Here is a 16,217-nt window from a genome sequence, read left to right as displayed (position 1 = left end):
AACTGTCACGGAAAAATGGACTGAGATGATAATTTCTTCATCCCAATCGAATCTAATTTCCCGTAATCCTCCTTTTTCTTTATTTATTTTGATGTTCAACAATGTTCTCTGAAGTATACTGAAAGTGATGTGGGGGACAGTATAAATGAAAACAATCACAAATGTTTTAAATGTTTCAAATGTGGTGGAGAACATTTATGGAGTTTCCCTCAGCAGAATTCCTTGGAGTTACATATAAACTTCTGCCGATAGTGGAAAATATGCCTACCGTCCTGCTTACACTGCAATTTAGCGCCAGTAGCGTAAGCAGCACTGAAAAAGCAGAGCAAATGACACCATGTGATACGCAATAGCTCACAGCCATTCGAGTGATTGTGCTGCAGCACAATGCAGAAAATCTACTTGAGTGGCAGCAAATGCAATCAAGAAGCAGCACATTGACTGTGAACGCTCGTGACCTCCCGCATTAGAAAATCGCACTGGTTATGCCAAATCTCACTCGCATTTCAGGAGGAAAAAAGTCTGCCATTGGCCAGAACTCAAATTCCACCATTTCTGCAAGTGGAGTGAAACATTTCAAACATTTCATCTTCTTAAGTATGTGCCAGACATTCCTCATTCTGACAGAAATTTTACATTCTTTTTTTACAGCTGTCTTCCCCCAAAGTTAAGAGTGGGCCCTCATAAGGGGACTATGCGTGGTATGTCTTACCTTTAAAATCTATGGACTGCAGTTCTCCTCTAAGGAGAGACTATCATAATCCTTACTTCTGACAGGCTGGGTAGGGTTAATGCATTCCTTTCGCTTACAGTCAAGATATGACTGACAGTATCTAAGGGGTCTTGTCAATTTACTGGGGAAAGATACATGCATTCAATTCTTGATCAAGTTCTGATCCACAGTAAATGTATTACACCCATATACAAGAAAGAGTACTGAATGTGTTGCGCATCTAGGAAATACAATGGATTCATGGAGGATTAAGGAATTGCTAGATAGTACCTGAAGATGAGCTTCGACACAGGAGGAGTGACTGCTTAACCTAAACTGGACTCTGGAGTTAGGGTGTCTCGGAAATCTATCTATCTATCTATCTATCTATCTATCTATCTATCTATCTATCTATCTATCTATCTATCTATCTATCTATCTATCTATCTATCTATCTATCTATCTATCTACCTTTCTCTTACCACACAAGTCTTTACCATGCATATGCCTTTCCCACACATGCCTTTACAAAACAAAACATTTCTTTGTAAAGGCCTGTATGACAAAGGCATATATATATATATATATATTCACTGAAAAAACCATAGGTTTCACACCAGTTATAGTTAGCTGGAAGTTTTACTGACATAAAACCATTGAAATTCCACGTTATAGTTAGTTGGACTCACTATAACTTGCGCGCCTGCAATGCACTGCTGATGACGTCACATATTACATCACCCATGACATGGTCAGCGACATCACTCATGACATCACTGATGACACCATCCAGTGAATGTGTGTCTTTCTGAAAAATAAATATGTTTTATATATGTATATGTAAAGCTCGATGGAAGAATAAATGTTTAAATAAGTGTCTTAATGGATGTTTTTTTTTTTTAATTGATTGGTTAACTGGCTTATTAAGTGTATTTTAGTGAATACATATATTAGCGAGTATTGTTTAAATATTTAAATGTTTGTATCAGTATTTCACTTTGTGTATAAATGGCTGCCTGGGTTGGTGAGTAGCTACATGTGTGTGTATATGGGTTATTAGATTTTTTTTAGTATCAGTATGAGTGTCTGTATGGTTTGGTGGGGGTGTTACTTAGCACATAGATGCATCAATGACTGACTCACTGTTTGTATGTGTTTTGAAGACAGCATATGTGTAAGTTTCCTTAGAAGTAAGGTGGTAGTGTGTGTATACCCTTACCGAAGTTGAATACTACATTTAGTGGTTAACCTGTCTTTTTATAGCACTCGAAGACTATTTTAGGCCAATTTTAGTATTCAATGGTGTTCTTTTTGGGAAGGCTAGTGCATGAAGACTACTGATATGTGAGTGGCACTTCATGAATACTAACAGAATACTAAGCACATACTTATTTGTAATCGCATAGTCTTCATTTACAATGCAGAACATTTAGTGAATACAAACAATTTGAATACTACTGGACTTTACCCAGACTACTATTAACATTCTATTCAAGCTGCATGCTGATAGATCGGTGCCTTATGTATTATGCAATTGGTATGCCTTATTTATTATACTATTGTGGGGTTTGTGTAGAGCAGTGTTTTAGGGGTTAGGGTAGTGCTGGGGGTCGTGCAGGGTAGTCTTTAAGGGGCACATTATGATGGCGGACGGACCTGAGTCCGTCTGCCACCATAGAGTAGGAGGGAACCTCCGCATGGGCTGCAGCGTTCCCTCCTGTGCGATTAGGATGTGACCGCCACCGTGGCGGTCACATCCTCTATTTCTAACTTTGCGGCAGGTGCGGCTTCAAGCTGCACCCGCAGCAATGTTAAAAATGCACGCATAGCATTTGTATGTAGAAAGTGGCAGGCACGGTGCGGTGCCTGCCGCTTTCCGCATACAAATGCAGGGGGGTACCATAGGTACCCCCCATGTGACCCCCCACCCCCCTTCACCTAGGGGGCCCGCAACGGGCTCCCACAATAGTGGGAGTAGTGTTTGAGTGTAGGGACCAGATTGGGGGTCGGGGTAGGGTTGTGCTGGGGTAGTGTTTTAGGGTTTAGGGTAGTGTTGTGGTGTTTGTGTAGTGTAGGGTAGGGTTCTATGGTTTAGGGTAGTGCTGGGGGGGTCGTACAGGGTAGTGTTTGGGTGTAGGGACCATACTGGGCATCGGGGGAGGGTCATGCTGAGGGTAGTGTTTTAGGGTTTAGGGTAGTGTTGTGGTGTTTGTGTACGGTAGGATAGTGTTTTAGGGTTTAGGGTAGTGCTGGGGGGTCGGGCAAGGTAGTGTTTGAGTGCGGGGACCGGACTGGGGGTTGGGCAGGGTCATGCTAGGGGTAGTGTTTTAGGGTTTAGGGTAGTGTTGTGGTGTTTGTGTAGGGTAGTGGTTTAGGGTAGTGCTGAGGGGTTGTGCAGGTTAGTGTTTGAGTGTAGGGACCGGACTGGGGGTTGGGGGAGGGTCGTGCTGGGGGTAGTGTTTTAGGGTTTAGGGTAGTGATGTGGTGCTTGTGTAGTGTAGGTCATGTTTAGGGTTTAGGGTAGCGCTGGGGGTTCGTGCCGGGTAGTGTTTGAGTATGGGGACCGGACTGGGCATCAGGGAAGGTCGTTCTGGGGTAGTGTTTTAGGGTAGTGTTGTGGTGTAGTGTAGGTTAGTGTTTTAGGGTTTAGGGTAGTGCTGGGGGGTCGTGCAGGGTAGTGTTTGAGTGTGGGTTCTGGACTGGGGGTCGGGGAGGGTCGTGCAGGTGGGTAGTGTTTTAGGGTAGTGTTCTGGTGTTTGTGTAGTGTAGGGTAGTGTTTTAGGGTTTAGGGTAGTGCTGGGGGTCGTTCAGGGTAGTGTTTGAGTGTGGGGACCGGACGGGGGTTCGAGGGAGGGTCATGCTGGGGGTAGTGTTTTAGGGTTTAGGGTAGTGTTGTGGTGTTTGTGTAGTGTAGGGAAGTGGTTTAGGGTAGTGCTGGGGGGTCGTGCAGGGTAGTGTTCGAGTGTAGGGACCGGACTGGGGGTAGGGTAGGGTTTAGGGTAGAGTTGTGGTGTTTGTGTAGTGTAGGGTAGTGTTTTAGAGTTAAGGGTAGTGCTGGGGGGGCATGCAGGGTAGTGTTTGAGTGTGGGGACCAGGCCAGGGGTCGGGGTAGGGTCATGCTAGGGGTAGTGTTTTAGGGGAGTGGTGTGGTGTTTGTGTAGTGTAGGGTAGTGTTTTAGGGTTTAGGGTATTGCTGGCGGGTCATGCAGGGTAGTGTTTGGGTGTGGGGACCGGACTGGTGGTCAGGGGAGAGTCGTGCTGGGGGTAGTGTTTTAGGGTTTACGGTTGTGTTGTGCCATCTGGCTTTCCTCTCTCGTCATTTATGCGCATCGCTCGCCACTCGCCAGACGTGCCTTTTTTAAAAAAAATTACTTTTAGTGCGAGGCGTGCGCACGCATGCGTGCTTGTTTATGCTGTTTGCATGCCCTGGCCTATGTGAACCTACACATAAAACTGCTGCTTACCTGTGTAAATGCTGTACACCAACTAGATTATTGCATGTATGCAATGCAGCAACAAAGCAGTTGTTCCTACGGTCGAGCCTTTGTTATAATTGTGTAAATAGAAAGCTACACTTTGGTGAAATAAATATAACACAATTCACTGTTCATCTATCATGTTCACTGAATTTGCACTTGTTAGCATTGTTGTTATGAATAAACCACATGTTATATATTATAGTGGTATGCTAGCGCAAGACAGCTGGGTAATACAAATGGACATTTACGTATGCTCATATGATGTGAACTTTTAAATTAAACAAGCAATATGACCTGTCTCAATATGTTTATACATTTGTAATTCTCCATTTAATTCCGGAATATCTATATACATTTTTCTTGAAATTTCATGGTAAATTTCAATGTAAATATACATGTAGGTAGCCGGTGGCAAACTCATTCTTTTAGCAAGCACAAATCCAGCATTGAAGAGCAAGCCTCGGGGACACACTGTCAACCTATTGAACAGACTGAGTAAGATTCAAAAGGAATTCCTCCAATCAGCGATATATCGGGGCGGGTTAAGGATGCAGGTGACCCGGCTCGTCTTCCCATAGTGAAGGGAAGTCAGTCTAATCATTTCAAAACCTTCCAATCAGAAGTCCTCTTTCATTATCTCGTATGCTTTCATGGCTGGGTGACTAATCCACTGCTTCAGCCCTCCTGATTTTTTGGTCGAAGCCTGTGTAGGTTGGGCATGCGCAGTCTCGCTGGTGAGATCTTATGATCTTGAGGAGCTTTAACTAGCGGGTTTTAGGCCCCGCCCCCGTTCCCATTGGCCGGCATCACCGTTTATGCTAAACTGTGGCCAGCCATTGGGAAAGAGCATCCTCTGACATACACTTTTCTCTCTTTCTGCCGTCCTACTTGGACGGACTGCCCTGACTTATTGCTGGCGTAAAAGGTCTGTTATCTTTATGGGGCTAAACAGATGTCCCCATAAAGAAGATAATAAACCTTTTACGCCAGAAGGAAAGCAGGCTGAGGCCGTCCAAGTGGGACGGTGGAAAAAGAGACAAGTCTACGTGAGCGCTTGTTTATCCAGATTACCTGTTACAAGTGTTTGAGGGTATAGGCCAATCCAGTTTACCTGTCACACGTATTTTCTGGTCCATGTTAGCTTGCATCCCCTGTTTAATATATTTCTGCATTCTTATTGGTCTCAGTTACCCATCAATGGCACTTTCTGGTTGCTACAGATTACCTGTTACAGGTATTTCCTGGTCTGTTTAGGTGCCGTTTACCCACCAACGGTTTCCCTGCCCATTCCCGCACTTAACTATGTCGAAACACTTTCTTTGCCTTACTTCCAGTCTGAGTCCCGCACTCCGGGGACCTCTCGGGAGCAGTAGTAACTTCGTAGTTGTACCGAAACATAAGTTCTGACTTCTGAGGCTGGAACCTATTCAGTGCGCATGCGTACTATTTTACCATGTGAAAACTATAAATCCCAAGTTGTCAAGCGTATTTCAGTACGTCCTATAGACATGCTGACGTCAGTCACTGCTGGGGAGTGAAGCAATCGTTCTGCTGTCTTGTGAATTGGCCCACTGTTCCGTGGGTAACAAGGTGGCCATCTTCTTATTTAGAACGTTTAATTCTTTTTGAATAGTATATAGTTAAATGCTGGATGTACGATTTATTTGCTATTTTTTTTTAATAAATCTTTTTTTCTTCTGCTAGTGTCATATTTATGTTGATATGTCATGATATTCCTAAAGCAAAGTGTGTGATTTTCTACAATTCAAATCCTAAATGGAGACGTTAAAAGAGTTTCTAGTATCTTATGCATTTGATATAGTGACCAACCAAAACTCCAAGCACTCAAAACTGCTTTTCTACGGACGGTACTAGAGACCTTGATTGTGAATATGCATACCACTTCCAATGTAGCCAGTAAAATACCCCTTACAAAAATGGTCCCGATACTCTAGTATCTGTTTTGTGTTATAGTATCCTGTTTCAAGATGGCTTTCGCGTGTACATGTGCAAATGGTTACCTCAGTCATCTATCTACATTTTATATAACATTAAGCATCTGAGAGACGTCGCTGCCGCAGCCACTACGATCCAAAACCACCTATAAGAAGACCCGTCGACTAAAATGGGAGTGCTCATCATCGAGGTGTTCTATGGAGGTTCTCACAAGCTACTGGAGGATCTCCTCTTGGAAGAGTTTGAAAACTCTGCACTTTGCAGCCTGCCAGCCAAGAAGTGGCACTGGAGGGCATGCACCTCTGCCTTCACGTTCATGCAGACCGTGCCAGCAAGTGCCCAGTATAGCATCCTGTTTGCCAGGTCAGTGCTTAACCTAGCTGAGCTGGTCGCCTTACGACCTGACCTCGGCAAGCTCAGAAGGTCCTCTACTTCCACGAGAACCAACTGGTGTACCCTGTGCGCAAGAGCCAGGACAGGACTTCCAGTATGGCTACAACCAAGTTCTTTCCTGCCTGGTGGCCGACGTGGTGGTATTTAACTCGCTTTATAACATAGAGACATTTCTGACTGGTATCCGTGGCTTTTTGAGGCTTATGCCTGATCACAGTCCCGATGACCTGGAAGGACTGATCAGGCCAAGGTGCCTGGTCCTCCACTTCCCTGTAAGGTTCCCTGATGTTAGTAAGTTCCTCTTGCCATATTGCAAGCATATCCATTTGGAAAGCAGGGCTGCAGTCAAAGGGGGACCTTTCCTGGCTCCGAGCTTGACTACTCCACAGCAGAACACCATTGCTGGGAATTTGATGGAAAACAATGCCCAAGATCGAGAAGGTGTACCTTTTCTCGCACAACTGTAAAGACCACAAAACCTAGTGGCAACAGCCGATGAACTAGAGGTGTCCAATGTACCATAGAATGCAAAATAGGACCATACATTTGGGGAGCACTTTGTAACTCCCCATGGTAATAGCAGTGAAACTGACGAAGAGCAAAGACCACTACACATTGTCTGGCCTCACCGTTGGAGCACGACAAAGACCCAGAAACTTTTTTCCAAGTTCTGCTTAAGCTTAAAAGCCTCTCCCTGCGATTCAATGTGTCTGTCCTTGGAGAAACCTATACAGATGTGCCAGATGTATTTCTGAAGGCCAGGGAGGCGTTGTGCAATTCTCTGTTGCATTGGGGCTACCTTCCTAGCAAAGAGGACTATTTCCAAGCCCTGTGTATGGCTGATGTTGCTGTCTCAACAGCCAGGCATGAGTTCCTTGGCATGGCAATGCTGGAGGCCATACATTGTGGTAGGTACCCACTGTGTCCCAAGGCTCTGGTGTATCCAGAAATCTATCCAGCTCAATATCTGTATTCGACTCCTGAACAGCTGTTTAAGAGGCTTCAGAATTTCTGTGAAAGGTCAGACATTGTGAGGAAGCATCAATACAAGGGTGACATTTTTAAGTATTCATGGGCATCCCTACGCAGCAAATACCAGGCCCTACTTGAACCAGAATCAGTTGTTAGTTTATGACAGAGGGAGCAAAGGCACTTGGTTAGACCGCAGTTCTAGATTATAGAAAACATGATATCATAATTAGACGCTACGTTATTACAATGCTATTAGTTGCAAATGACTCTCAGCAGTCTTAACAGAGGACTCCTATGAAAACAATGCATCTTTTTTATGTTTGAGTTAACTTACCTCCTCTCCCCAAACCACTCTAATATCTCAAATATAAGTCATGTGGATGAGGAGATCAATGATAAAAAGTGTCAATAAAGTGGAACGTTAATGGTGTAGAACTGTCTTAAACTAAATTACAACAGAGCACGTTATACATTTCCTTCCATCACTCAAATCCCAAAAGAATACAGATTTGTAAAGATCATTCACATATAAGGCACTTCTAGATGCATCACTAAATATGTTAATTTCCTATTTTATCTTTCTTCTCCTTAAACATTTTTAAGATATAACTGTATCTGACTTACAGATATCTTTAAAGTAACACTGAATGAATGAATGAATTTTTTTTTAGCTTTGACTTGAAAGTGCTAACGAAGAGGGCATGCCCAAATCAAAATGTCTGTATTAAGATGTGATGCTTATACCTTAATTCTTGAGTGAAACATATGATAAACGCCATAAGTGTTTACATTTTGTTTCGTACGCACGTCATACCAAAGGTAGCTTTTTTCACTTTATCTACAGTTTCAGTCATTTATATTTGGGGCAGAATTATAATGTTGTTGTCATTGTCATATTAAGTGATCACACCGAATCAATGTGTCCTTTGATTTTGGAAGTACACTACCTAACAGGTGACTAAAGTTTGTACGGTATTACACCTTTGTAAGGATTCTACTTCAAAAATAAACATGACATTATAATAACTTTTTTAATTAGAAAACGCAATCATTGTAACTGTATAACTCCAATGTACCTAATTTTCTGAACACGATGTTAAAGATCGCGATTTTAGTTGGGATTTAAAACGCACCCTAAGGGAATATGTTAAATTTCACCAAAACTCAAAATGTTTCCTAGGAATTTGGCCATCCTAGTTATCGGAAATTGTAATGAATTCCTGTGTGTTTTTTTTAAATACTTTGTAGATGAGGGCAGCTTTGGAGTTATTGTCACGTATGTAACATTGGGGGTGTTAAATGATTATATTGAAAGGCACTGGTAAGCTTATATGTGGTTGCAGCTATGTTTGCTTGTTGACAATGTTTTAAAGTCTGTCTCGTTTGCGAAGATTCAAAACAGTGGTAATATTATTATTATACAAATTTTCAAATTTTATTTAAAGCAACAACACAGATCTAATTTTGACCACGTGAAAATTCTGACATGGTAGCCTCTATCGATTGCAATGCTCTCTTTCTTGTTATGACATTACTACTGCAAATAGTTTGAGCTTTAAAAGTTGTTTCTGCGTTTTTCATACAAATTAATTTAAATATTTTACATTCATATTTTTATTTTCATGCTGCAATACGTTATTAAGTAAACTGCATATAAAGCTGTTTGCTTTACAGCGGAAAATAAATGTTTCTCCTCGAAATGCTTTTTCCCTTTTGTAACCTATTTTCATCATTATGTGGAGCTCCAGTTCTTTCATGCCTACCTCCTTCTTCTTTTGGTCTTCTGTTGATGGGCGTTGGGCTTGTTCTGTCGAGCAGAGTTGAGTTGGGCTCTTTTTGGGCTCCATTTGTTCTGACTTGGGCTGCAAAGTTTCTGCCTGCGCCTGCGCAGTGTTTTCAAATTAAGAGCGCCAACGTGGAACGCCGGCCCAGGAGCAGCGGTGCAGACTCGGTCACTGGTCAGGTAGCTTTTCTTTTATTTTAATCCCACCCCTTCCCCCCCCAACGAGGATTGCGAGCCGACTGGGTGTTAGTTCCTTGCTCTCCACCCACAGCGCCAGTAACAGCATTGCGCGCAAGTGTCTGAAAGCTCTGCTAATTCCACAATAACAAAATCGAGGGGCAGTTGAGCTCACTTCCTTCACACTTGTCTCCAGAGTCGGTGCTTTGAAATCATGTCCATGGCTGTTCTGCAGGACTACAGATGCTTTGTCTGCTCGTAAACACAGTTGGTTGCATCGTGAGGATGCTGGAGATTTGAAATTTTGCCAATAGAAATGTTGCATTGGTTTGCTTTAAACTCGATGACTAGGCATACTAAATAGAAGCCAGGTTAGCGACAAGCACTTTCTCATATCAGTCCGAGCCATGGCCAAGTAAAACAAAACTGCGGTTCCTGATGAATGCCTGGGACAATTAGAATCTGAAACATATTAACAGCCTGCTGACGTGTGGAAACTGCACACAGGATTTTAAGTCTTGTAAATAGTATGACTTTTTCAAAATAAGGATGATGCATAGATGTATTTTCAACTCTCAGGGATTTTTTTTTTCTTCTGCTTCACATTACGTTCATTTCTGTGACAGCAACTTTTAAATACTTTTTTTTAAAATATCTTTTTTATCGTGAGACCCGAGACATCAGAGCGCTTTACATGAGCACCAGTTTTGTTATAGGAGGACACATTAATTTCTGTTAGCGACGGGGAGATTAAGTGATTTGCCCAGAATCACAGGTTGGTGAAAGTCGTTGCTGAGACTTGGACGCTCGAGGTCGACAGCTCTAGAGGTATGGCTACATTCCCACCGTTGCACAAGTATGAAACCTACTACGTATGATAGGACGTATTTTAACACGACATAAAACATCTGATCCAATAAAAGGGTCGCACTAGATGAAGACATTTGATTGATATAGGGCACAGTTTGTTGGGTGTCCCCATTTTGTGTATCATCCTTTCCTTTCTCATGTATTATGATGCATATAACACATGAAATGACTATTTGATCCAAATAACGTAGAAAATTCCCTGCGGCATATGGCCAGTTCTTTCATATGACTGTTATGACCATAAAATTTACAGTGTCGCCTGTAAATATTGTGGAAACCATAATGAAGTCCTATTGCATCTGCATGACCATAGTCAGTGACACCATATATTAAATGGTAACACTTATTAACCGTGCATGGGATAACCACAAGTGCCCAAGGAAACATTAATTTTTTCCGCTTTTTTTTTTTGCTCCTTTTAAGCCCTTTAGAATTCCCTGTTTTTTGTTTCTCCGCTTAAAAAATACAAAATAAATATAAAAGTGTTCAGAAAAGTCAAAAAAAAGTAAAAAATGTTCAAAAAAACAATAAAAAATTATAAAACAACAAAAAGAATAAAAACAACAGTTCTTTTTAGAACTACCTCTAATGTATAAAAAAAGCAACTTTTTGGGGAAACTCTGTCATGCTTTTTTCTCAATGGTACGCTCCCCGGCATACCGGGGCACGTACCGGTCGCTCCCCCCGCAAAAATCGATTTGTTTTGTTTGTTTTGTTTTCAGCGCCGGGGCCCTTTTATGTCCCCCATATCAAACCTAGGGGGTCAGGAGGGGTCTACCCTGCCCCCTTTTGGTTATTGTCCCCTTTGTTTTTGGCCCCTCTTGTTTCTCTATCCTACCGAGACACAAGATGGCGGCTGCTCCAGTCTGTTTGGAATGTTTACAAACACCCGAGAGCCAATCAGCTTTCCGCGCGCACCTCGCGTGGCGCGCCCGGTGCGCTCCCCGGTGCGCGTACCGGGGCGCGCTTATAGATATATATATTTTTTTGAACCTAAATTACTCAAAATCCACTGGAGCACATATCTTGGGACATAGCAAAGGCACATCGGGCTACCAGTCCCTACAATTTTGCCAAGTTTGGTGGAAATTCATTCAGCCGTTCGGGCCTAAAGTGAGTTTGACTGCCGTATGGAAATTAACATGGGGAAAACACGTTTTGGGACCCCCCTTTTATCTCGGCCCCCGCTTGATGAATACCCTCCACATTTTCAGGGAAGGAGCGGAGCAGAGAGGGCCACCTACTTTAAGAAATTCGCGAAGATTCGTCCACCGACGCCAAAGTTATTCCCAGTAGAATGATGCGGATTTCCTATGGAAAGTAGATCCTAACTATAACTACCTACTGGCTTTTGCCAGTAGGTAATATATATATATAACCGAGAGACAAGAGGAGCAGCGGAACAACCTTTAACAGAAAAGATGTTTCAGCATTTTGTTATAGGAAGTGTGAAGGTACCAGACAGCAGCCAGAACACTTATCTGAGAAAATTAGGGCGGTTCCCATGGCACAAAGTCGCGACCAGCAAGAGAACCTAGAAAGAGACAAAGGGCAGTAGGTAGACAGAGAGGAGGAAATAGGAAGGGGGCAGAGAGAAGGAAAGAAAAGCCTATGAGGACAGTAACAAGGGAAAAAAGAAATTGAGAGGATGCGGAATGAATGATCAGCAGAGAAGGGGGATAAAATGAGGTGTGGAAACACTGCCCACCAGAGATGCGAAGAGGAAGGACACCAGTGACCCACAAGTGACCCACAAGTGAAGAAACCTCAGGAGGATGAAAAGGAACCAGAGGCTGACAAAGCAAGAGGAGGAGAGGATGGGGAGAGTAATGCGGAGTAAGACGACTTTACAGATGAAAGGTGGGCGCCACCAACGGTTGCTTAATCACCCACAACAATTTATGGGTGAATATATGGGAGCTAAGTGCCGATGAGACATTTTGTCTTGTGTTATTTTTCCGCACAATAACTCTAGCAGCAGGAAATATCAGGGACAGAGGGGAAAAATTACCTAACATGGTTCGGTCAGGGATAGTATTGAAAGAACTTTGTCAGGATTCGTACCTGGTCATTCTTCTTTTTGAGGAGCACTGGTGGCACCATCCCAACAAGACATTACAAGAGAACCTAGTTCACCCATAACTTCTCTATCTCCACAATAAACTTTGCTCTGAGATTAATTTTTATTCCCCCTCGTGACTTGGTTTTCATATCTGCTTGATATTGCTATTAAAGCCATCAATTGTAAATCAGACTACCCTCCTAAACCTGATTTCCAATCACCCCTCCACAGGAAGGTTCTGGGTTGTCTGATGCAGCTAAAGACAGAGGTCATTCTAAAGTTTTGGGCCAAGGATCCTAAAGAACCTTCTTTAACATGTAGCTCAGCAATGATGTGGAACATCAAGAATAGAAAAGGATCCATATCTAAGAGATTTTGAGCAACTATAATATGAGAAAAGAGAGGAAAGCAGCTTGGGGACAGTGTGGTAAAAGGCTTTATATACCAAACATAAAACTTAGAACGGAATTTCCTTCTTAAAAGACAGACAAAGGAGTTGGAGATGTGGATGTGTCCCATGGAGGAAGGCCAGAGAGAGTTAGGTAGGCAGAGGAATGTTCCTCTTCTAGTGATAGGCTATTGGCAGATATCTAGTCCTGTACACCAACCATTTAATCTCTGAAAGCAAGTTGGCATTGGATGAATTATGCCGGTATATTCGGAGTAATATCGGTAATTCTGCATTACTCTTTGACACAGAATACCTACAATTACACTTGCCTGCATAATTAACAGTAAGTTTAACATTTAGGAAAATAGCGCATAATTGTTTTGGGCTATTGAGGAATAATTCTCTTGCTTGCTATTTGTCTTTTGTAGCATTTATCGCTATTTCTTAGCGTAAAATCTTCCTCACATCCATTTCTGCACTGAGAAATAGCACTAAAGGCAGGATCAAACCTCTCATATAGTTCTGCATATTGTTGCGGAATTCTTAGGTAATTCTGCATGATTATGCTACAAAAACGTACACAAGTTATGTCCACCCCAACTTGTATGAGTCAGGTGGAACCTTTATAATAGATGAAAGTCACCCTCGATCTAGGTGGGCTTCTGACGTCCCTGCAATCTTCTTTAAAGAGCTGTGTATGGTGCTCAGACCTCCTCTGAGTTTCAAAGCCTGTTTAGTTTTTCTCTTGGGATAGCTGCTCCTGTTAATAGTCATCCTTTTGAAGAGGAGGACATACGTGGACTACTGCTGCTATGTCTTAAAGGGTTTGATTGGCTACAGAATAAGCAGCAGCCAGGATTGTTGGAGGGCTACTCTCATTTCTCCATGTATGAAGACCTCTGATGGAAACCTATAGATTGCCCATTCCCTCTTGCTTTATGACCCATCTACATTCATTGCCTCTACCCCTGAGGCCTGCTATGATAAACTGTGCAATTAAGAACGTTCTGCAGTCGTCATTGCTGTCAGGCAGGTCTCAGGATGTACTGTACAACGCCCCACCCCAGTCACCTCGAACTGGCCACCTACCTGCATGTGTTTCCACAGAGAAATATGTTTACTTTAGGTTTTAACCAAAACTCAATTTGTAACTTAAAACAAATGGAGTTTTCCTCGCTCAGAATTTTTTTGCTTGAGCCAAGATGATGCTAAATTGGTGACCATGGGCGTGCCCTTCTTCAATGTAATATGTGCGTGTTTTGACCCATGCCTGCGTCTCCTGCTTGGTGCTGGTCGCAGATTGCCGATCAACAGGTTTGTGGCCACCATAAGCCCTTCTCGCACTCGGCGTAATTCACCTGCTGTGGCTCTGGTCCCCAACTGCTCACCCAACAACATCCTGACAGGGAGGGAAAAAACGTGTCCAAAAAATCAATAATGAATTCCCAATATTGCAGAATTCATCCAGACCTATGATCATAGATTACACAAAGCAAATGCGAAAAGAAAACTATTGGGATAAAGAATAATATTACTGAAATGGAATGGAATACACTTTATTTCGCTAACTTCTCCACTTGACCATTCCTCCTTTCCTCTGGGTAGAACCTCTGTCTTGTCGCCAGTGTGCTCAGATTTTTTTTGAAGCTCGAGTAATTAGAACTAGTACTGGCCCCGGAATAGAGTGGTAAAGGGTGGGACCAGAAGGCAATTCCCCAGTAGCAGGAGGGGATAATGACCCGTCATGTGCAGAGCTAGCAGGTGCCCTGAATGCTAACAGGTACTAGGGCGGTCTATATTCCTCTGCTTAGCCAAGGTTTAAATATAATATTATGCAATATTTCTGGGATTATGTAATTCAAAACCAAATACAAATCATGCTTAATGGGTGCTTGTAGTACTTCTCTCAGTGAGTCTTCTGGACTATGAAGTATTAACCCTTAAGTAACATCTATATTACGAGTCATGGTTCATTTACAATGTTCACAGAAGACCATAGGACCTCGATTTTGTTATTTAATGTTTACATCCCCCAGGCAGCGACGGCCCGTGGAGGGAGTTACGGTGGGGCAGGAGGGTGGGGAGGGGGAGGGGCAGGGTGGAGGTTGCTAAAAACCGGCATATGGATAATTGCAGGTAAGTAAACAATTTAATTAATAAAACGAATTTCGTAGTGCGCCTTGCATCGCAAAATGCAATGCAGTGCGAGCTACGAAATTCGTTTTATTAATTAAATTGTTTACTTACCTGCAATTATCCATATGCCGGTTTTTAGCAACCTCCGCCCTGCCCCTCCCCCTCCCCGCCCTCCTGCCCCACCGTAACTCCCTCGACGAGCCGTCGCTGCCCCCAGGTAAAATGTTCAGTAAAGAGCTGTTGAATGCCTTGAGTGCTATCCCGACAGCAGAAGAGAATGAAGAGATTGCCTGTCTTCTAATAATTTTGGATATAAAAGGGGAAGGGTATGCTCAAGCAATCACTCTTAGGGTTGATGCAATGGAGATATCATGAATCATCTCTGGAGCTGTTTCCACCCACACCCAAGGCAGGACAGCAAGGTTTGTCTCTGCTTGACAAGAGGAGAGAAGTGGGCTGCTCGGTGATGAATGGTTGGCTGGATGGCAAGTGGTCAGGTTTCACGAGCAAGAGTCGTAGCTGCTCATCAATAATTAACTATGTAATTACAGCATATACATCATTTCATTTGTTTTTAAGTTGGAAGCCATTGATAATTAATGAGGTGATTACCATCTTCTCCAACGAGTGCTTGAACTGTCCACCTATCAAAATTCAATATGGAACTTGAGAAGCTGTGCATCTGAAGTGCACGTTTCATGTACACGTCTACACATCACCACACTCCATTCCACCACCCACAGAAACGCATATGATACTACAAAGGCTAACGTCCCTGCACCTCTGAACAAGATGATTGAAGAATATGAAACTATAATACTATTTTCTTAATAATTTAGACGAACGAGACTCAAATTCCACGCACCGAGTTGTGAAAAGGGGTGAAAAGGAACAGTAATTGCCCTTAAAAATCAACTCCTTTGCAGTTTATGAGCACAAGGCATATGTTCCTAACAAGGTAAAACCTATACAGATACTGAGAAAGAAGCATCATAAATATTGTTTATACTGTCGTCATGTCACAGGTCAAGATGTCATTTGTAGAAAGCCACAGGCGAAAACAAGCACAAATGATTTTTTTATGTGCAATTTCTTGCTTACAGGTACCAAATAGTCGCCTGTGCAATATTAATTCCAGAAAATGTTCGGATGGAATGTGTTGCTGATTTCTATGCTTGTATTAATACTGCATTAGACACTATGGTTTCATCTAACATGTCTACATTTACAGATTCAACTTCTCCTCTCGCTCCTACAGCTGGGCGAATATCAAATTATATTTCCGA

The 16,217-nt window shown here is 42.6% G+C and overlaps 1 pseudogene; it reads left to right on the top strand.

Annotated features, from left to right (window-relative positions):
• The first annotated feature begins 6,316 nt into the window (after window positions 1-6,316).
• On the top strand, window positions 6,317-7,574 carry LOC147664122 (tRNA-queuosine alpha-mannosyltransferase-like; annotated as a pseudogene).
• Window positions 7,575-16,217: the final 8,643 nt, after the last annotated feature.

Source organism: Lissotriton vulgaris, unplaced genomic scaffold, assembly GCF_964263255.1.
Source record: "Lissotriton vulgaris unplaced genomic scaffold, aLisVul1.2 SCAFFOLD_2940, whole genome shotgun sequence".
NCBI classification, from domain to species: domain Eukaryota; kingdom Metazoa; phylum Chordata; class Amphibia; order Caudata; family Salamandridae; genus Lissotriton; species Lissotriton vulgaris.
This window is presented reverse-complemented; position numbering and strand designations above follow the sequence as displayed.